The sequence below is a fragment of the Amphiprion ocellaris genome, chromosome 13, assembly GCF_022539595.1.
Source record: "Amphiprion ocellaris isolate individual 3 ecotype Okinawa chromosome 13, ASM2253959v1, whole genome shotgun sequence".
Taxonomy (NCBI): Eukaryota; Metazoa; Chordata; class Actinopteri; family Pomacentridae; genus Amphiprion; species Amphiprion ocellaris.
In genome coordinates this window covers 9,517,518-9,535,989 of record NC_072778.1, presented here as the reverse complement: position 1 = coordinate 9,535,989, position 18,472 = coordinate 9,517,518, and the positions used below count along the sequence as shown (strand labels likewise).

At 39.5% G+C, this 18,472-nt stretch overlaps 1 long non-coding RNA gene across 1 annotated transcript in view; it reads right to left on the bottom strand.

The window, feature by feature from the left end:
* The window catches only part of LOC118469578 (uncharacterized), an 82,563-nt gene that overhangs the window by 63,284 nt on the left and 807 nt on the right, over positions 1 to 18,472 (bottom strand). Inside the window, exon 2 of the long non-coding RNA XR_004846483.2 lies at positions 15,175 to 15,302. This is a non-coding gene — a long non-coding RNA (uncharacterized LOC118469578). The remainder of the gene's footprint in view (positions 1 to 15,174; positions 15,303 to 18,472) is intronic.

The following is an 18,472-nucleotide window of genomic DNA, read 5'->3' as shown; positions in this document are numbered from 1 at the left end:
CACTGTTCAAAATGCAACGTAAGACCACATCAGTTTGTCACAACCATTCAAATCTAGGACAGAAATTAGTTTTGTCACTGTCATCCTATCAAATAGCCTGTTTGCGATACTGACAGACCATTAGAGACATCGGGGGTAGGAATCATAACTTTTGTTGCACATTTTCACAAATTGATGTAAACTTGCTCCAAGACAGCTCTGAGAAATCTGCAGCTTCAACAAAACTGATGTTCTCCAGGGAGCCTCAGCAGAGCAATTCTACATTTCTTATTTATGGTTTGGAATTAGCATAATTTCTGACCTTGTAGCATGTTACTCTTAATGCCGGTACTCTGCAGCCCTATAGGTTTGTTCCATTCATCAGCCCCGCTGTCAGTGGTGACGACTGTGAAACCCAGTAAGTTTTGTCATAGAGCTGTTGGTCAAACTGTCCGGCCATTCTGCTGGTCAGGACATTACCAGACAGCTAAGTGGTTCTGAAAGCGGACATGTCACAAACAGTATGCAATCACCTTCAGCTGATCTCATCACTGAAGAAAACCTGACACACAACTCCATGTCATGCAGTTGTTCTACAAGATTGAAGCATACAGACCAGACAAGCAGCTGAAAAACCCGCCTCAGCACTTCAGAGACCTGACGAGGTCGTGGGCTTTTAATCGACAGTGATCAGTTAAAAATGTCCCACATGGATTATGTACCTCTGTGTCACTGTGATGGAATGGGAGCACTCTTTAACCCCACAAGCAATGGCTTTCTGCATCAATCCTGCGAAACCACGATGTCTGCAGTTTTTCATTGCAGGGCAGCCAGACATAATGCTTGATCGGGTTGTGATGGGATTGTTGATGAATCTGTATTGTAAAATCTTTAATGCCGACTCCGGATGTGGAGCCTGATTACAAGGACCAACTGGTGTTCACCCAGTCAGAAGGACAATATTATTGGAAGATGATGGTATTAAACCTCGCCATTGAGGTAGTTCACCTATTGTATAGAGATTCCATCTTTTGTTCATTTGACCACTTTGCAAACAATACTTTTTAAGAATAACTGTGCGACGAAATGAAAGACTTGGGGATATTATTAGACTATAGACAGTGGAACAAATGAGCCGTCAGCATTCTCAATTTATCTTTCAATCAAAAGCTTTCTCAGTTCCATCTAAATCCTCAGCCAAGCAGCATTTTATTTAACGTCCTCAGGATTGCAAAGGCAATGTAATATGTCTCTCATCCTGCAAAAACCTTTTCACGATGGACTGATTTATAAACAGTAGTCACTGTCTTGCAAAAATCAGATAATAATTCTTGTATTCTGAAATAAATAAATAAATAAAGATATGTTTCAGTTCAGCTACAGGGCACGTTTTGTTTCAACTGCTGGGCATCTTTGAATTTTAGCAGCCTGCATGATCTGCTCTGAGGCTTGGCCCCGTTCAAACAGCTCCAGAGGTCTGTCTATCAGTATTGAAAAGAGGATGGTGTGACCTTTTCCATCCATCACCGGTCTTTGGTGCTGCTTACTGTCCAGCAAGACAGACAAAAGAATAGCTACATACAAGAAATATAATGAAATCTTGGCATGGTTGGTGCAAATTCTGTGTAAATCGGTACAATACTGTTTATAACATGTTAACCACTCGTTCACCAGCCAGTGTTTAAGTGGGAGATGTTTTGAGTCAGAGTTCTCTCCTATGCTTTGGAAAAGCTATACATCTGCTCTGTTTTCTCATGTGAGAAACCTAAAAATGAATGCAACAAATTCACACATGCTGTCTTTAACCTGTCAAAAGGAAATCAGGGAAACATTGAGAATCCTTCACTGAAGAACTCAAGGCAGATTTTGAAAAGGCAGGCACATCAGAAAGGAAAATCCCTAATTTAAACATGATGCAGACGAATCAAACACTACATATAGCTGCTGAATAATACACAAAGTAGGTGCACAGTGACAATACACAGACAACAGATTCGTCTAACTGTCTCAAACCAACATGAAACACAGAGAATGTACATATAACAACCATGTTACAGCCCCCGGCCATTGTGCTCCATCTCCCTTTTGTGGGATTAATCTTTTAGAGTTTTATATGCAAATAAGCCCCTGCCAGAAATTGGAGCCTGCAGCATCCTGCCTGCTCCTCCTTCAAGCCGTCATGTGATTGGACCGGGACTCAACCTGACCTCCAATCAAACCCCTTTAACCTCTACACCTGCTTTAAAAGCGCCGCCAGGCTGTCAATCAGTGAGCAGCTGGTGTGTGTAGTGTACAGTTCTCCCATGTGTTTCCCTGTTTGTGGTGAGAATTGTTTGAATTTGAGGAGGTTTGGGCAATTTGGGGACTTTGTCTTAGGTTAAGAACCATTTGTCCTTCTTTTGTTGTATTATTTTTAGGGCTGGGCAAGTTAATGCGTTTTTCTCACGTTAATGCATTAAGTAATTAATGATGTCAATTATTTAATTGACCATTAACGCAGTTTTATTTTTATTATTATTTTGAAAGTCCATTGCTCACTGGCTCTCAATACACATCTGTGTACTTTTTTTTGTGCTCGACCATTTCACCTCACTCCAACTGGTACTTGTGACTGAACAGACACTGTTTATGCTGAAAAGTGTTTCTGCTGGTTCAGATTTCCAGATGTTAACTTGCTGTTGCTGGGAAGGTTATAATGCTATGATCGTGGGTGAACTTGTTTTTCTATAACAAACTAGATAAAATGTTAATGCCCTGGCAGTGGCAAATAGCTTTGGTTTTCTATTTGATTTGATTACATTAATGTTTAAGTTGAGATTTACTATGTAAAGGGAATGCTGCTGTTAAAAGGCTCTTAATTTGTTTAAAGTGTTTGCAAACCAAATGTTATAGCATTTTTGTTCATATAGCAGTATTTAGACCCTACTTTTGAATACATTATTGAATTTTTGTGCATAGCAATGTGATTAATCACAATTTAAAATTTTAATCGTTGCCCAGCACTAATTAATTGCTTTGTTTTTTTAGCAGCATCTTCCATCCTCAGGGTTCTACCTTTGTATAATCTGTCATTAAATTAGTGTTAAATACCCCTTTTTTAATAAAAACAATATAAATTTTGGTTAAACAGCATCCAGCTGGTTGTTTTGCCGTAACTTCCTCTCCACCTCAAATACACATTCAGCACTGAGGCATGCCTGAAAGCAGCATGGCACATAGCAGGTTTACAGCTACCAATGGGGACAACAAGGGTCTTACAGGTGAGCAATGTACCATGAGATGTACATATAAAGCGCCGTGAAATTCATGAAAAGAATCCTCAGATACACTATAACACAAATTGTCCATCTGTTAATTCCACCACATTCATGTGGATGAACACCTGTATGAAAAGCAGCGTGGAGGATCAGCTTCAGTGTAAGATGAGATGCAAAAATTGCTTTGTTTTTGTTGGCCATGGACATTTCAAATTATACAGTAGGTTGTTAACAGGTTTTGAGGGCTCATGAGTTGAGTACTTGGGATTTAAGTGGGTAACAACTAAGCTGCAAAAACAGTTATTTTTTCCACCATGTTAGCCATATGCCAAGAGCTCAGAGTCCTTATTATATTCATTCACACAAGCACTGATTATGCATGGTCACTTTTTTGATTTTAAGACATATCGCCGAGAACATCTTGCAAAAGGTGGTCGCTGTGTAATTACAGAACAGAAACAATTTGAGAAAGAATGGAACAGGTTTGGAAATGAAATGGCAAATGACAAACATTTTAGAAAGAAACACTTCAACACTCCAATGCTGTGTGTTAAATAAACAAGTTGTTTGGGGGGTTTTTTTGCATTTTCTTTTTAATTAAGCCAGTCTGTGTGCTTGCTCTGTCTTTTAGTGGCCGTGGGACAGAAGGAAGCAGTTAAGGAAGTGAAGCAGAGTCTTGAATGCAAATTGAAATCCCCAAACAGAGGCTGCCCTGTGTCTCTGCAGCCAACACTCTTAACCTGAATTGTCTTTCAGTACAGTTTGGAAGACATCAGTCCTGCATGGAAAACTCCCAGGATGAAGCCGTAAGATAGCCTGGATTGCACACACCGCCAGGAGCAAAGAATGATAGGGGGTTCTGTGTATTCATGCTGTCTCTCTCTCTCTAGTATTATATGTTTATAAGTCTGTCTCGAAGCCAGCCTTATAAAACTGGCCAAGGCCCTCACTGTCATACCAACCGTTTTTCACTGCACACCACAGCGCCACTTTATAGTGCTGCTCTGTCCTCAGAAAAAACGGTCAAAAAAATTCAGATGTGCTCTCTTTTCAGCTGTCAGGCAGAAAAAGGAATAGCTGAGCACCCAGTTGTTTGAGATATGAGGTCACTGTCGCAATATACTGCAAGTCTTCAACTCTGCTTTATTACATTTTTTAAAGAATAAGTTGAATCAACTCCTGCAAGACTGCTGTAAGATAGATGCATTGCGAGGGACCTTTACCTTTGCTATTATTACAGTATTAATGCAGTGTAGATGTCGAGAGGGGGACTTATCACTGCAGTATAAATGTAATATAGATGAAGGAGCTTGGACCTCTACCATGGTTACATTCCAGTATTAATGCAGTAAAGATGTAGGAGAGGGGACCTTCATTGTGACTGCATGCAACTTTAAAAGTAATTAAGCACATGTGCAGACTGGTTTTGCTTTGAAACAGAGCTGTTGGGAACTGACTTGGCTCTTTATGTGATAGTTACACTGAGGTTCCACAGAGGTAAGATTTTTACCACAACCAACTCTTATGATTTAAAAACAAATGAAAATAAGAGCCAAATTAAAAATATTCCTTTACAAGATTTAAGAAATGTTTGACCAAGACCTAATGCCTAGCTAAGAGCCATACAGTACTGTCATTGTCTAAATGAAAGGAAGGGAAATGATTTATCTTTTCCACATAATTCTGATCACCCACATCATTAGTTATAATAAAATGGTAATAATATGTATTCAAGAGAAACTCATTTGTCAAACATTCATTTGAATACGACAAGAATCTCAGCATACATTCCTCCAGCCCCTTTGCAGTGACAGATTATTGCTTTCAGCATTATGACATAGTACATCTTACTGCGCAAAGTAAAAAAAGACCTTTGATGGGTTTCTGAAAGGGTGCTTTGACGATGTACTCCTTAAAATGCATGTAACCAGAGTGATGTGATCACACACATGCAAGAAATGTGTACATTGAAAAACACTGACTAAAGAACTTATTGTTAAACTGTCATTAAAAAAAAATAACTATGATTTATAGAAAATAATTAGGCTAATGTGGGCCACTAGAAAGTAGCATGGCTAATGTGCTAGGAAGTTAGGAACTCTGGTAACTGAAGTTACTCTGAGTTTCTTTATATTTTCCCTTAACTGATAGCTTTATATTTTTGCACCTTGAAAACTGAGGTTCAAACAGTTAATTTCAAGATCTACGTCAGTTTTTCCATGCCTCTTATCTCCAACCTAGAGGTGCAACGGTCAGTGAGCTACAGCTTTTTTTCCCCATTTTGGACTCAAAAGGTAAGTTTACCAAACTTACGTTGATTTATTTGAATAGAATAGAATAGAATAGAATAGAATAGAATAGAATAGAATAGAATAGAATAGAATAGAATAGAATAGCTTTATTGTCCACTGGGCAATAACAAGCCATAAGAAATAAAATATCAACATTAAATAGTAAAATCAAATGTACGTATAAAACAAGACAATATTAAAAATGACAACATATGCAAACGTATTTGCACCACCAAACAAATTGGCTGTCTTGTAATCCTATTCAAATCATACACTGTATGATTCAAATGAATTGATTCCATTTTTTTTCAGCGTTGGTGGTATCATTACATTTCTTGTTCTGTAATTAGCACCTTGACTAAGAGTGGAAGAAGGTTACAGAAGCACAATCTACAGTCATGAGAAAACAGATAACAGGTGCAGAAATGTCCTCTGGGACCACAGAAGACTTTCTAAAAGATAATGTGTCGGTTACGACCATGCACCACCTGCACTCTGGGCACGTGGTTTACCAGCTTGAAAAACAGAAGAAGAAATCCCAGGTGCAGCATCTTCAGTCTGTGTCAGATTTTACTGTATCATCCAGCCTCCGACTTCCCATTTTAAACCACTCTTGGAAAATGAACAGCCACGATAGGATATATATTCCTGCTCCCACTGTTGTCAGACAGTCTGAACGTACAGACATGTTATCTATTACCTCCTATAAATTCCAATTATCTCCATCGTCAGATAAGATCACACGCACATACGCCCACATGTCAGCATCGCAATACACACACAGAACAGCAGGCAACAAAAATTCACTGATAGCAATAAAATAATCCTGTCCTTGAATCTAATCTTTGCTGCCTCGACTGTAGACAAACTCCACTCCAGTGTAATTAAAGCTGATTTAGCATGATTTACACGCTGTGGGCAAGATAAAATAAACATGATTAGGTTAGACAAACACTGAGGTCAATATTTCTGAAGGCTTGGAAATTAATAATACATTTCATATGATAAACACTTGCACCATGGGCTCTAAACATGGAATGCTAAACAGGTTGCTGCGCCAACCAAGGATCTGGAGCCCCCTGCTGTTAATCAACCTCTTTGTTATTTGCTGGAAATTTGTCTTGGAGCACTTGTAATCTGCTGAAAAATGATGTATGTTTAATGCAATATCAAAGATTTTGGCAGAGATAGTGTCATTCGTTTCATCTCAGTCTGGCACAAACATTTTACCGAGAGCACGGCACTGCAGTTTGTTCTCTCAAAGGCAAACAGCTGTATTTGTTCTACATAGTAATAAAGAGCAATTCCAGACATAACAGCCAAGTACAGAAGGGAAACGGACGCATGATGTATGTCAGACGTATGATCCAAAGCTTAGAGTAATGATGCAAAAAAAAAAAAATGCTGCAATTTCTGCAATCTTAAAGATCTGAGGCACGGTGTGTTTACAGAGCTTTCCACCTGAGAAGGACTGGAATCTGAGAGAGAGAAACGATGCCCCACTCATTGTGAGCTGCTTATCGCAAGCACTCAGCAGTGTCATCCTCTAAAATTAGCTTGTGCTGTCTGAGCACTATCTGGTGTAGATAAAGTAAGGAGGGGGGAGATCAGTTATGCAGCATTATTAATCTTGAAATGTGGAAGGAAAGAAAGGCAGAAAAAGAAAAGGGAAGGGGAGAGAGAATTGAATTGAGAGAGGGGGACGTGGAGTGAGAAAAGGACAAGATAGCTTCCCTTTGAACTCCTTTTACAAGCTGAAGTTCCTGAGGGGGGAAAAAAAAAGAGAGAGGAAAAAAAACATTTAGCTAAATGAGGTTGCCACTCTCATCTGGCACAGCTGCAAATTTAGGTGGGTGGAGAGTTTGCCACTAGCTGGAGGTAAAGAAAAGTCAAGGAGCTAACTGTCCCCTTAAGGCTGGCGGGAAATCACTGCAGCCAGGGACACACATATGAACAGCGGTGCATTCTCTAACACAGACACACACCACCAGAAACACAACTGACTCAGCAGACATTGTGGATCGCCCCGTTGCATCCAATCCCACCTCGGGTTGATTCCACCTTGCAGCTCTATATCTGTTCTTCAGGTCAAAATTCAATTGCATTGCAGTATAAATGCCTCAGTTCAATATAGTGTTTGTTTTATGATAAGCCACAGCCATAAAAAGTTGATGTGCGGTTGTATTATACCTCGACTAATAGCTCGGGGTCTGAGACTCAACGTAGCTGTTTTTGTCTCTTTCAAACAGAGCACCTCTTATATAAGGCATTTATATCATTTGATATTTTGGTTATTCAGTAAATAGCTACTTATCCAGATCAGCTATACAGGAAGTGGCTTCAAATGAGGCTGACTCAACAGACACCTAAGAGCATATAACCACGCACAGTCAATTAGTGATGCGCATGCATTTGTCTTCCCACTGAAAAGCATTTGCAGTGTGGATGGGGTAAAATAAGCCATGTGGGCTTGGTACAGAGGATATGCAAAACAGTGGGAATTTATAAATACTTTTTTTTTTGTGTGTGTGCTATTTGGAAACACTTACAATATCGTATTTACCATGATGATACCGTGGTGATGTGATGCTTGTGAGTCAAAGTGGCATTTTACACAGATAGCCATGTATGGAAATGTCATCAGAGAAAACAAGGGGGTCCATCAGTATCACATCCACAATTTATGAATTTCAGCATCTGGGTGGGTGAAAAAGAAAAAAAAAAAAAGCCTGCATGGCACTTCATCCACCAGTGATGAAACTCCAACCATGATCCAGCACAGTGGTTCAGGACAGAAAAGGTTTTTCAAACTAAAGCTGCCATAAAAAATGAATGACTATTTGCAACAAACACAGTGGCTCCTGAATGATTCATGGGTCATGTAATGGAAAAGTAAGAAGGAACAAATGACAGAGGGAACCCTTTACCCAGGCAAATGCCAGTGGAACAAGAGGATCCTGGGAACGGATGTGATTGAATCCCAGCAAGTACCTGGTTAACACACAACGCTCTGCTACATACATTATCAATGAATTGAAACTCAGGAAAAGATTCACGGACATGTATCAATTTAAAATTATCTTTCTAAAGACAATGCATCGACTGTATTGGGATCCTAGGCTTTATGCTTAAAACGAGAGTATTTCAGATTCTGTGTCACGTCCAAATCACAGGCAATAATATCTGTCCACTAGAGATTAGAAGGAAAACACTGGAAACCATCATGATGAAAACATGGTGCTCATGTTCTCAGTGTAATTAGATTGTGCATTTCCATGTGTATGGTTAATGCCAGTGTGGTTTGTACTGTCACTCGTCAAGGTAGATTGAGCCAATTGTAGATTAGTGTCTACACAAATAAACACACTTTTCCGCTGGTTAGTACACTGGATCTAATCTGCTGCTGCTGTCACCTCTTTAGTCGACTCCTGGAATCCAAAAGATAGAACATTTCTGTTGTCCTTTCTCACTTCAGACCTATTTGTTAAAAGCTATTCACAACAATGTTACGAAAAAATGTATAATAAAACAATTTGGCTATTATATATATATAACATATAACTTAGTGCCTCTAATCTTCTTCAAGATGAATCAGTGAAATGGTTCAGCACATACACCTTAGCCAAGAAGAAATTGCTTTCTTGTTCTCAAAGTGAAAGGATACAATTCAGCTGACCAAAAACCTAAATGCCAGAGATTAGATCACCATAAAGATCCCAGCCTCAAAGAGACGAACACTGCCCTGCTGATGCTGAGGACACAGAAAAGCCTGAGATCTGTCTAAATCTCTCCTCTCAATTATCATAGTAGAAATGCTACAGCAGGATTCAAGGTCCTTCGATGATAAAGATGTCAGAATAAGAATAGCTCAAGTCACCGATTGCAATGGATGTGAATTGAATTTTATTTGTTACATTGCTGCAGGAACGTTCAGGAAACGACTATCAAAGTCATGGAAGTACTTTATGGCAGGTACAACTTCAAGTACAACAAGACTTCAGTACAAGAAACACAAACGCAACAGCTGCCTCATTTCTGGGTCCGGTTTTTGTGAGATATGTTTCCTATTCCTGTAGTCAGACATATGTCACATTACATGACGCTGAGCTATTTCTTGTACAGCAACAACAGCAGACATTGGGTTCCCGAGAATCCACAAATAGGATTTCACAACACGTTTGCTCCGTGCAAATACAGCCGCTGTCACTCTCTGACACAATAACGCAAGACGTTGCCAAAAGAATTTTCACATTCAGCAGCTTTAATAAAATAACAAATTCAAAATGGTGCACAAACAAGGCTGTTTGTTTTGTTGGTACCTCTTACGGAATATGACGCACGAACCCCTCAACTGACTGCAGAAACACATTTCAAATGTGTCCGATCAAATCTGGCTTCAGACTGTTGGAAAATCCCCTAGAATGCTAATATGCTGAATGCTATATGCTCAAATTGGCATGTATGTTCATAGCGAGTTATGCATTATTTGCATGTTATTAGCATGTTAACATGTTGAAGGGCATTATGTTTGTTTGGAACAACTGTTAAAAAGCATGCTGATTACGCTCGGCATGTTAAACACCCTGCACTTCCCACATAAGTGCTCTCACTTCTTATACCTGATGACTCTTACTGGTTGACCACGTATTGTGTTGGACAGACACCTGCTACATTAGGACAGGCCAGTGTTCATGGTGACACTTCCTGACATCACAGAATTGCAGGCGAATGTAGCCATAGCAACCAGAGGTCTAATTAACCAGTGTCAATGGGCATGTTTATTCAAATGATTATTAAATTTAGCTCTAAGCAGTTTTTGCAGTCTGGTGACAGCTGAGTCTGAGATATCTTAAAAGATCTACAGAGGATAAACCTGCAAAGGAAGTGTGGCATTTTGGGAAATTTGCTTATTTATTTTCATGAAAAATCAATATCTATCAAATAGTTATGTTAATTATGTAGTTAGAGCCAGAGGGCGAGTAGCATAGCTTAACATAGCACGGCATAAACAGTAGAAGCAAGGGGGAAACATTCAGGCTGGTTGTCAAAGTTTAAAAAAAACACAGCTGCCAGCACCTCATCTCACATAATAGCATGTTTTGTCTGTTTTTTTTTTTAATCCACACATAAAGAGGGGAGTCAGATGACAGGTTGTAATTGTAAAGGACATCTACTCAACGCAACTCCTAGCATCACTGTGAGGTTTCCAGTTAACTGGCAGCAACCACAGGAAGCCACAGTGCAAATGTGTTGACATAAAACTCATCAGGATAGCTGTTTCCCCCTATCTCCACTTTTAATGCCAAGCCAAGCAAAATGCTGCCTGACTGCACTTTTATTTTAAAGAGACAGAGTGATATTGAGTTTTTATCTAACTTTGGGCAATATAAAGGCACTTTTTAAAAAAAGAAAAAGTCTAAATATTCCATAAAAGATATGGCTGGTAGGCATTGAGTGCTGTGCATTAAGTATAATGCACATGGTTTCATGGATGAAAAAATGTTCCCCTAATTTAGACTAGATCATGTATGTAGGTAGAGAGCACCGTCGAATACTTTGGTCTAAATCTCCCATAGGTGTTCAAGAGAGTTGACATCTAGTGAATGCAAAGGTCATAGCATATGATTCACATTATTTTCAAACTCGTGAAAACATCCAGTGACCCCCACAGATAGGAGGCATTGTCATCCAGGAAGAGGCCACTCCCATTAGGATAGAAATGCTTTTATCATAGGATAAAGGTGATGACTCGGAACAACTTTGTATTGATTTGCAGTGACCCTTCCCTCTGAGGGGACAAGTAGACTCAAAGAATGCCAGCAAAGTGCATCCAGCAGCATCACAGAGCCACCAGATCCCCTCGCTGTAGGAATCAAGCATTCAGACCTGTATCACTCTCCACTAACGCCCACATGCACTCGCCCACTTGTCAAGAATATAGTATAGAATGACTCATGTGACTGTATCACTTTTTTCCACATCTCTATAGGCTTGGCTGGGCCTGTGGTTATTCCACTGCTGAACACATTCGTCTTTGCAATGAGGGGTGTTCGACCTGTTACTCTACTATAATATGAAATTGTTGATGGCTTGTTCTTGCTGACAATCTGATCCTGCGTTTACATTCTCAGACACCTGGTGAAAAGCTGTCAAAATACAGTTTCTAACTCCATTTGTCTTTTACATAGATTTAACTGTAGACATCACCTGTGACTGAAGCTCCTGCCATCTGTGCCCCAACAATGAACTCTCTTTGAAAGCAGCTTAGATCTTTTTTCCATGCCAAATTAATGCAAAATCAGAATCAACTGGGCCCACTCAGCATGCTTATACACACAAAGCAAAGCTTGATAGAATGTTAATTGCTTAATTGTACTGTCCAGTGCACCTGCACTGAAACATCTGTATTTGTTGTGCTTCTCTACTCGTTTATTCAGGTTTTTTCTTTACAATGTCAAGCATGTATACTAGAAACAGACACTGCGCACAAGCTCATTTTCAGCCTAAAGGTTTAAGGGGGTTTGACATCTGTGGCTGCAGAAAAAAATATATGCAGTTCTATCATGTTGGACTTTGTTTATATCTCATTTCAAATACAAGGTGGCTTTTTCCTTTTAGCTGCAGAGGAAGAAAATCAATAGGTAGAATAATGATGCTGCTGTCTGTGCCGCTTCCACGCCTTTACATTCACTGTCATCAATTTACGACACAGCCTTTAGACCTCAACCCCGGTTTTTATTCATCTTCCTCTCTTATTTATTTGTAACAACTGCTGGTGTGGGGGCGAGAGACCATGTGTATGTAGCATGTGGGCCATGAGTGTGTGTGTGTTTCAGCAGGAGAAGGTAGGAAGAAGCAAGAACATGAAGGAGACGCTATTAGAAAATTAGAGAGGAGGGGGAAGAAGGAGAGAGGAGGTGCGAGGTAGAGGTAGCAAGAGATCACAGACGAACGGAGGGCGTCTCTTTTGAGGTGAGATTTTCTGACAGACCTGTTCAGTACACTAAATAACTACAAGCATGAAAAAAAAAACAAGATGGCTTGAGTTGAAGAGGTTGGCTAGTGGTTCTCTTGCTCGCCAGCCTGCATAATGATGGGAAAAGAGGAAATGTTCTTACTCTGAGCCGGAGATAAAAGGATTTGTAAGGGTATGTAAGTACAGAAGAGGAGTCGAGAGAGCGATCAATAATTAATTTACTTTCAACAGTCAAGGGCAATTAACACGCTTTTTTGCCCATTACCCGACTAAAAGGGCCGACGCTGTGGCTCTAGCCCCTAATCTCGCTGACCATTGTCACAATCGGGGATTACACAGCTAACAAATCGATGTACACATATACACGCACAGACACAGAAAAAAAAAAACACACACGCTCCCCTAAACACTGGAGACTTGGATTAGAGGCAGTTTTGTATAGTTACAAATGTCGAACATGCAGGATTTTGTTGCATTAACCTCCGTCCCGAAGAACAGGACGACTGAGCGAGTCGCTGTTTGTCGTACAAACAGTGTTGTGCCTCTGTGATCCATCACAAAAATGCAATTGCTTCAAATATAATGGCATATCAATATGCGATGTGGCCTAAATATTTAGAGCAGAACACAAAGAGTCAGCGTGGTGTGACCAAATGTATTCGCATTCAAGCAGAATTTTTCCCAAGAGAAGTTTTCGCAAAGCTTTCGATGAGACTTTTTGCAAATATTTCACAGGTAGCAAAGCAGGCTGGTGTCAGAGAGACCTTTATGTACAGAAAAAGGTCACAGGTTTTATATCTTGAACTGTCAGAGTTATGTTTTAGAAAACATATCTGCACTGATTCATAAAGTCAGCCGGGGATGTCTGATTGTAATGTCTGCCAATATGTTTTCCCTAACATCCTCTGCATTTAAATGTACATAGTCTACAAAATGTATATATTCACTACGTGTGTCTTGAATTCTAATTATTGATATGTCAATTGTGTCCTAAAGTTCTAAAATATTAATCCACTGTGATCATTATAAGCTCTTGCAGTCAGTGAATGATTTTCCAGATAGAGATCTCCACTCACTCGGCTGCGTTCATCAGCATTTCTTATATGGAATATGTTGCCAGGGAAACACCATTTACGCATGATGAGCTGACCTCAGAGTCAACATCAAACTCTGCATGAGAAGCAGCAGCTTATCCTGCCCCAGTATAACCTGATGTAAATGTGTTGCAGACTTTAAAAAAAAGAGAGAGACAAGAAGAAGAAAAAAACTGGGTCAGAAAACCCAACTTGTCCAGGAAAGCAGGCTCAGAGATGGATGATACCCAAAGCTTTGGGGAATAAATTTAACATAGACTGGATTCTGGAGCTGTGACACCAGTGATTACTGCTGAACCGACAGGAGGGAAAGCTCATTTAACTAAGTAACCACCAGGGGATCTTTTTCCTGCTCAGACTGAACTTGTGTACTAAAAGTAATGAAAGGAAATTAGTGTTTTTTCTAAAAAGAAAGTTACTTGTTATGTTGCACACATCAACACTGTTGTTTCACCAGATGCATCAGAGCACAAAACTGCCAGAAGCAGGTAGGAGTTCATTGTTTTGTTCAAGGTCAAATCACCGTGGACAGAAACACTGCATATAATGTGGAAGAGATGCTATTTACTTTCCCTGTATAATACAGATCAGAGGTTGTTTGTTTTCTTACTTTTCCCTTGTTTTACATTGTTTCGTTCCTTCCCTCGGAGACTCTAATCAGATTCTGTTATTGTTTATTACTTGGTTTTGTACTGAGAAAGGTTGCATATTACCCGTGGGTCTTTTTCAGCAGGCATACAAAAATAAGTGCTATCATATTCTATTACAATTCAGAATTCGTATGATATACATAAAAAATGCAAAGACAAGAAAAAAGACGAGAGAAAAAATATATTTTGTGGGACAAAATTGGTGATTGGAAAATGCACAACGGCTTGATATTTAGCACTTTTGCCTTGCAGCTGGAAGATCCCCGGTTTGCATCCCAACCTTCCCGGGATCTTTCTGCATGAAGTTTGCATGTTCTCTAAATGCTCTGGCTTTCTCCCACAGTCCAAAAACATCCATCCATCTATTATCTGTACACCACTTAATCCTCATTACGGTCATGGGGGGGCTGGAGTCTATCCCAGCTGACTTAGGGCGAAGGCAGGGGACACCCTGGACAGGTCACCAGTCTATCACAGGGTTACATATAGAGACAATCTCACACGTATTCACACCTATGGACAATTTGGAGTTACCAATCAACTTCAGCATGTTTTTTTGGACAAAATCCATGCATACACTAGGAGAACATGCAAACTCCATGCAGCCCGTCCAAAAACATGCTGAGGTTAACTGGCGATCGTCAGCTTGGATAGGATCCAGCCCCCCCGAGACCCTAATGAGGATTAAATGGTGTACATGGATGTAATGGATGGATGGAAAATAAAATTCACTGTTTAACACATAAGTTGATTTGTCTTTCTTTTAAAATGCTTAAAATAATTAAGAAAGTGTTTAGAATCTAGCTTAAAAGAGCTTCCTAAGCTTTGTTCAGCCAAAATCCATAAAGGTCGGCTGCTGGGCTGCTTTAGGACTGCTGACATTTTGAAGGTTGACTCATGGTATTTTTTACTTTGCTCTTTACTCACGAGTTTAGTTTTTTTCTTCTGTCACGTAGGCTGCAGCACGATGTTTGTCTGCCTGCTGATTATGATGCTGCTTTCTTGGTCAGGTCGCAGGTATCATCTTGCCAGGGCAAGCACTGGCGATACATTTTCTGTTTAAATGACAAAAAAGCAATTACAAATGTTTAAATATTCACTTTGAAAAGGGGTGGCAAACTTTTTAAGATCTTCTTGGCAGCAGTTCTGCTGTTATTTTGAGTCCAGTGAATCTCAGAAGCTGTGGATTCAACAGACAGTGGTAGGCGCGGAGTTTCATTCCTGTGATTACCCACATGCAGAGATGTAAAATTAAGCTCCGCGGCATTATAATGCATGTATTCTGACTCCCATTGCTTTGCTATCCCCATCCTCATTTTCTTGCTTTCAGCAGATTTCCATTCCTTTAATACAATTACATCTCATTATCGGGTTTAAGGTCAAGAAATGGATAAAAACTGATTGCAACTGATCTTTGTTTCTGGCAGCAGTGTGGGCGCTGAGGCTGCTGTCCAGATTAGATCACCATAGTGGAGGGCAACACTACTGTACTCTCACACTACAAGTCAGCGAACTGCTAAATAAATTAACTTTGTATTTTTGCTCGCTTCATTGAGCGATGTCATTTGGCATGCACAGATAAACACGGTCCATCTTTGTGGGGAAGGCATACAGCTTATTGTTAACATATTAGTGTTCGCCATTTCACAGTCTGTTCACAGAAAAGCCTGAGAAATCTGTGACAGAACATGGCTAATTTTTTCCTGCTTAGCACATTAAATGTATGTGTAATTTAAAAAATGATCCAGGGTCTGTAATCAGCTGCTGCTGCATTTCTGTTGCACAAAAGAAAATCAAGCTACTGTGGCTGATATGTTCTTCTTAGAAAAAGCAATGATGGAGTGCGACATTGATCATTATTTGAATGGATTGGGATCCCAATGTGTGAGGCGTGGATAATGCTGATTGCACTTCCACAAGTGGAAACTTGTTTGTGTAGTAAAATGTCTTCTGCATACTTGAACATGGCTTTGTTTGAAGCAATTATGAGCAGAAATATGAGCTGCAAATCCCAGTGTTGGCTGCGTTTAGCGCTACAGCTTTTCTCTTTCCAATAGGTAAAAAACAGTCAAATTTATTTGCAAAGCCTTAAAGTTTATCACAATGTGTTTTACAGAACAAAGTACGACAGTTTAAACTAGGAGAGAAATGCAGTTCGGAGCGAAAAGCTATAAATTCTTCTTTGATATGCATGATGAGTGGAATTTACGCACCTCTCAGAATGCCAGGAAAGTTAACTGGCTTTTTATGTTAGCGTGTATTGAATTTCTAAATACTGCTACTCAGCTAACTTGTAAGAAATGTCAAAATATTAAACTGATAACATTACTCTTCAGTCTTTGCAAGATTTCTGGAGAAATGATTGAGTATGAGATTACACAATGGGAAATAAAATAGAATATTAAACATTATAATGAAACAATCTGTAACATTCTTAGGGGAAGTGCTATAAAAATGCAATTCTTAATTATTACTATTAATATAAATGCAGTTCTTCCTAGATCAATCCTGCAGAAAAGTACATAAAGAACCAACAAATCTCTGAAGCAAGTTGGAAGTCAATCGGTATGCCAGTGCAACATAGATGTGATGTTTGATGGTAATTTTCTGACCAAGGCTTCATAGATACTGATACCAGCGGACCAACCAGCCTTACCATAGAGGATACACTACTGTAGCTATCACCAGTAATAAACCTCAGGGCTGATGGGTAAACAGAAGAGCCTGAGTTTGGAGGCAGCATGTCTGTAAATTACATCCCTATAGTCCAGAACTGGTACGAAAATTGGCTCAACAACCACACAACAAACAGTTTGTCAACAGTGCTCCTTAAATGGTGTTTAAATGTAAATTTAGCATCAAGCAATGCGCCAAGATACTTGTCTTCTGGAAGCATTTCAATATTTAAGCAGTCGAGATATGCAGATTACAGTTTTTGGATCTTGAGAAAACTATGAATTCTGTTTTATTTGCATTTGCAAGTGTCAGCTTAAGATTAATGAGAGAATATTGCAATTCATAACGGGAGAGTAGTTTCTTGATAGCTGATTGAACAGAGTCAGCAATACCGTACAGACTAGTATCCTCTGCTTAAGATGAATTTGGCAGCTATGCAGTGAAGAGATATTTTCATTGATATAAATGTTGAACAGGACAGGGCCAAGGAAAGATCCCTGTGGCAGGGCAGCAATCCACACTGGTCTCCCTGCATCCTGCATCCTCACACACTGCTATCTGTCATATGAGTAATTCTGAAACTGATTCTACAAATGGTGCTGTGATAGCCCTAAAACCAGACTGGTGTGGATTTGTTTTGAACATAAAGATTTCAGGTTATTTGCTCGTATTTGCAGGACTTTTGAGAGACAGGACAATATTGAAACAGGGTGATAGATATTCAGATTGTTCTTGTCTCCACCTTTGGAACTATGCGATGCCGGTCTTAATAATAGGGACAGATAATCTTAATAAAAAGGATCCAAAATATCCCCACCAAATGATTTCCTGATATCGATGGCATGTAGTGATGCAGAATTGGATCAATGGGGAACGGCTGAGTGTAGAAATGGGACACTGGGCTGGCTGCATGCACACAATAATAACTGTGGAAGGGATCCCCTTACAACTATCCTCAAATGGCAAAGTGGCAGGTGAGTATCATGAAAAAGGCACTAAAGTCACAACCCTCGACCCAATTCTGATTCTTCTTCTTCTTTGGTCTCTTATTTTTAAACACAAAATAATAATTTGTAGCATATCTAAATCTAATTTGTTTGGGATTTTCAGATTCACATCAAAATCCAAATGCTGCATTCAGAAAACATGATGCAAAGGACTGCCATGTGACAAACTGGCACCAATGTGTACTTCTGTATGAGACAGGTTGAATTACCTAAATATATATATAAACTAGTGCAGTCAAATATTACAATTTTTAATCAGATTAATCACAGGGTTGTTGTGGATTCATTTTGATTAATGACTATATATCATTCATTTTTAATCTAAATTACTCGTGTTTCCCTTTGCATGCGCAAACTCAAGAAAGAGGAGAATATACTTAACACGTAACACTTAAGGTGTTTATTAAACACCTTTAAAGGTTCATGTTAGAATCCCCAACTAACACATGCTTTGCGTTAATGTGGTACTTGAAGCTGGAAGTGCTTCGGCTGCAGAGTGTGCATATTACTGGATGTCGGTCGACTGTTCTGTCTTGTTTTGG